The 4,942-nt window shown below is 41.7% G+C and overlaps 1 non-coding gene across 1 annotated transcript; it reads right to left on the reverse strand.

The window, feature by feature from the left end:
• Window positions 1–2,082: 2,082 nt before the first annotated feature.
• Window positions 2,083–2,189, reverse strand: LOC141640682 (small nucleolar RNA R71). Its single transcript, XR_012543119.1, has one exon. It is a non-coding gene; the product is annotated as a small nucleolar RNA R71 (small nucleolar RNA).
• Window positions 2,190–4,942: the final 2,753 nt, after the last annotated feature.

Genomic DNA, 4,942 nt, shown 5'->3' on the forward strand with positions numbered 1-4,942 from the left:
AAGGGGAGCTGCCATTCAGATATTTGGGTGTCCCTATTTCTTCCCATAAACTCAGTAAGAATGATGGTATGAAGCTCACTGGTAGAATTACTGCTAGAATCAGATCTTGGGGCACTAGACAACTTTCATACACTGGTAGATTGGCTCTCATCAATTCTGTACTCACTTCCTTACACTCCTATTGGGCTAGTATGTTTCTTATTCCTAATGGCATAATGAACAAGATTGGGGCAATTTGTAGGAATTTTTTATGGAGTGGTAAAGATTCTTATCAAAGATCTCCTAATGTAAGTTGGGATAGATGCTGCAGCCCTAAAGATGAAGGGGGATTGGGTATTAAAGACTTGAAAATCTGGAATAGAGCTTTGCTTGGTAAGTATATTTGGTGGCTTGCTAAAAAGAAGGATCACCTTTGGGTTCGTTGGATAAATCACATTTATATGAAAGGTAGACATTTGTCCAACTATGATCCTCCTCTTGATTTTAGTTGGACGTGGAAAAAGATAGCTCATACTAAGTCCTTCTTTAAGCAAGCCTACACTAATGACTGTTGGTTAGCATCTGATCAGGATTACACTGTGATTGAAGGGTATAATTGGATGAGTCAAACCAGACCTCGAGTTGTTTGGAGGCATGTATGTAGGAATCATATGAACGTTCCTAAGTGGTCTTTTATATTTTGGGCTGTTCAACTCAAGAGATTGCTTACCAAGGATCGCATGATTCAGATGGGCTTTTGTCATGATCCTATCTGTTACCTTTGTCTTGCAGCTGATGAATGTCATGACCACCTCTTCTTCAGTTTCCAGTTCAGTATGAAGTGCATCAGCTCGTTACAAAACCGGCTGGGAGTGCAGTTCTCAGCTAGCAATCTGTCCCAGTGGGCTGCTAATGGAAGAATGCGAAGTAAACTCCAGAGGAACATTATTTCTGCTTGTCATGTAGGCGTTACCTATGCTATTTGGACTGCGAGGAACAAGGCCAGACTTGATAACTATGTTATGCATCCTGATTACATTGCCAAGACTGTTATCAAGGATGTTGTTCTGAGATTTTGGGCTAAGACTACCTCAGCTCTACCTGCCAGAGATATTAGTTGGTTACGCCAACATAGCTAGCTTGTTACTCTTGTAAATCAACTTGAACATTATGATGTAATTATTTTTTGATATCAATATACTTACCTTTTACCAAAAAAAAAAAGGTTGAAAAGTGGGCTATAAGTATGTAGGATTGAGTTAGGGAGAATTTTTGAGTGTTTTGGGGGTGATTTGGTGGGTTTTGAGTGAGTATTATGTGAGGGGTTTTGTTTTTGAGTGTGAGGGAGTTGAAGATGTGCATGTTGAAGATGATTAAAGAATAGAAAGGGAAAGAAACATAAGGGATCCGGTTTGCCCCATAATGAAAATATTTTGGTGCGAAGGTAATAACAAGGGTTATATGTCAAAAAAACCGTTGTTAAAACTTAGAAGTAATAACAACGGTTATATGTAAAAAACCGTTGTTAAAAGTAATAATAAGGGTTATATGTAAAAAACCGTTGTAAAATGTAATAACAAGGGTTATATGCAAAAAAACCATTGTTAAAAGTAATAACAATGGTTTTAAATAAATAACCGTTGTTATTACTTTTCAGCTATTAACAACGGTTCTAAAATGAAACCCGTGTGATTACTAATAACAATTGTTTTAAAGAAATAACCGTTGTTATTACTTTTCATAGAATTGCGCCAAAATATACTAACCTGATTAACAATGGTATTACATATAATGTGTTAATATGTGTTGTTAATGGGGCGTTGTTATTGCCTATATTTGTAGTAGTGGGAGAGAAAGCAATTTGGGGGAAGTCCTTTGAAGGATCCCAATTTGCATGTTCAAAGCTTTTATGACTATTGCTCCATGATTCGGCAAATGGGTGTCACTCAAGCCCAAATTAGGGAAATACTCTTCCCTTTCTCTTTGAAGGACAACGCAAAACTATGGATCAATAGCCTTGATCGCACCACCATGGGAATCACCAATTGGGGAACATTGGCTCTTGCATTCTATCAAAAGTTTTTTCCACCAGAGAAAACTAAAACTTTGAGAAGCCAAATCACGGGATTCCGTCAACAAGCTCTTGAGAGCTTATATGAAGCTTGGGAGAGGTACAAGGAGTTTCAAAGGCAATGCCCACATCTTGGGTTTGATGCTTGGTTCCTAGCTATAACATTCTACAATGGATGTTGTGCCTAGTCCTGAAGAATTCTTGATTCCGCCAACAATAGGCGATTTGATCAAATTGACACGGATATTGTTCATGCCACGATTGAATCCATGGCGATTCATGATGCCCAATATGTCAATTCCCGAAGTGTGCCACTCAAGGGTAAAGAGGAATCTTCTGGTACTTCCGTTTTGAAGGCTCAAATTGCCTTACTCCAACAACAATTAGCGGACCGAGATACAAGTGCTTCTCTTCAACAACTCAATGTCGTGTCCTCTACTAGTCAAATTGTTGTTTGTGATTGTTGTGGAGGTGCGGGTCATTACACCGCTCATTGCCAAGCTATTATTGAGGAGTTAAATGCTTATCAAACTTTTAGAGAAAGTTCATTTCCACCGGGTACATTTTCCAATACTTATAACCCGAACACAAGATTTCACCCGAACTTGTCTTAAAAAAGTAACAACGTGCTTAACCCTCAACCTCAACAACAACAATAAAATGCCTATGTTCCACCACAACAAAGGTACAATTACTCACCGGGCTATCAACGTCAAAACCAACCACAAAGGCCACCTCAACAAAGTTTCCAACCAAACCAAGGCCCACCACCCCAAAATGTTCAACAAAAAAACCGGGGAGGGGGGGGGGGGGGTGGGTGGTAAACTTGAGGCCTTGGTAATATAAATGCAAAAGGAATTGTTGGCTCAAATACAAAGGAGTGATCAAACTCACAATGCTGCAATCAAAATGCTGGAGCAACAAATGGCTCAAATAGCCGCATCTAGCTATTAAAGAAAAATGGGTCAATTACCATCTCAAGGTGAACAAGCACATGCTACCATCAATGCTATTACCTTAAGGAGTGGTAAAAAATATGATGAGCCACCAATGCCCAAGGAAAATGAGGAGGTACTTGTTGAATTGGAGGTTTAACCTAATGATAAGAAAGGTGAGGATATTCCAAAGAAAGTGGATGAACCAATTGTGGTTGAAGAAGTCAAAGATGTGGAGGATGCTCCTACAAAGAAAGATGTTAAAACAAAAGTGTCGGAAAAAGTTAAAGTGCCTTTCCCTCATAGATTGGCAAAGCATCAAAAGAATACTCAATTCGGTAAGTTCATGGAAGTTGTGAAGAATCTCCAGGTAACTGTTCCTTTTACCGAATTAATTACTGAAATTCATTCTTACACTAAATTCATGAAAGACATTTTAACTAAGAAGAGGACTTTTGACGAAATTGAAACAATAGCCTTCACCGCCGAGTGTAGTGCTCTTTTGCAAAACAAGTCTGTAACAGCCAAAGGTAACCTGCTAGCGTGATATTGTCCGCTCTGGGAGACACAACCCCCTTACGGCTTTAAAACGCGTCACACTAGAAAGAGGTAGCCACATGATTATAAACCATGCTTCGTTCCCCTCTTCTACCGATGTGGGAAGGTCACCTTCCCTCCTCCCCAAAGGAGAAGGCAGCGTCCTCGCTGCCCACCGGCACAGGCCCCGGCTCTGATACCATTTGTAACAGCCCAAGGTAACCTGCTAGCGTGATATTGTCCGCTCTGGGAGACACAACCTCCTCACGGCTTTAAAACGCGTCACATTAGGAAGAGGTAGCCACATGATTATAAACCATGCTTCGTTCCCCTCTTCTACCGATGTGGGAAGGTCACCTTCCCTCCTCCCCAAAGGAGAAGGCAGCGTCCTCGCTGCCCACCGGCACAGGCCCCGGCTCTGATACCATTTGTAACAGCCCAAGGTAACCTGCTAGCGTGATATTGTCCGCTCTGGGAGACACAACCCCCTCACGGCTTTAAAACGCGTCACACTAGGAAGAGGTAGCCACATGATTATAAACCATGCTTCGTTCCCCTTTTCTACCGATGTGGGAAGGTCAAGGGAAGGTGACCTTCCCACATCGGTAGAAGAGGGGAACGAAGCATGGTTTATAATCATGTGGCTACCTCTTCCTAGTGTGACGCGTTTTAAAGCCGTGAGGGGGTTGTGTCTCCCAGAGCGGACAATATCACGTTAGCAGGTTACCTTTCCTCATGCTTCGTTCCCCTCTTCTACCGATGTGGGAAGGTCACCTTCCCCTCAAATGGTATCAGAGCCAGGGCCTGTGCCGGTGGGCAGCGAGGACGCTGCCTTCTCCTTTGGGGAGGAGGGAAGGTGACCTTCCCACATCGGTAGAAGATGGGAACGAAGCATGGTTTATAATCATGTGGCTACCTCTGTAATACTCCGTATTTATAAGTCTTGGGGTACTCTATCGAGTAGCCCTTACTCTGTCGAGTAAGGGCAAGTTGCGAAATAAAATAGTTTCTGACCTGTTGGGTACTCGATCGAGTAGCTGGGGTACTCGATCGAGTAGGGGGGTACTCGATCGAGTACCTTGGGTACTCGATCGAGTGTCCGGTTTTACGGGGGAGTTTTCTCGGGTTTTGTTAATTACGCGATTAAGGTATTTAAACCAATTCGTCTTTGTTCTAAAGCACTTTTTACAAAACCTAAAACCTGTTTAAGAGAGAAAGCAACTTGTCTTCTTCCTAATCGCGTTCTTGACAATTCCGAGTTCGACGGTCGGTTTGCATCGTAGTTTGTGTCGTTGGATTCCTTGCGTCGAGGGTAAGCTTTTAATGTAATTTATATAATGTTTTGTTAAGATTAGTGAAACCCTAATTTAGGAATTGGGGGTTTTTATGAATAGTAATTGAATAGTAGTATCTATGTGTT

Source organism: Silene latifolia, unplaced genomic scaffold (assembly GCF_048544455.1).
Source record: "Silene latifolia isolate original U9 population unplaced genomic scaffold, ASM4854445v1 scaffold_96, whole genome shotgun sequence".
Classification (NCBI taxonomy): domain Eukaryota; kingdom Viridiplantae; phylum Streptophyta; class Magnoliopsida; order Caryophyllales; family Caryophyllaceae; genus Silene; species Silene latifolia.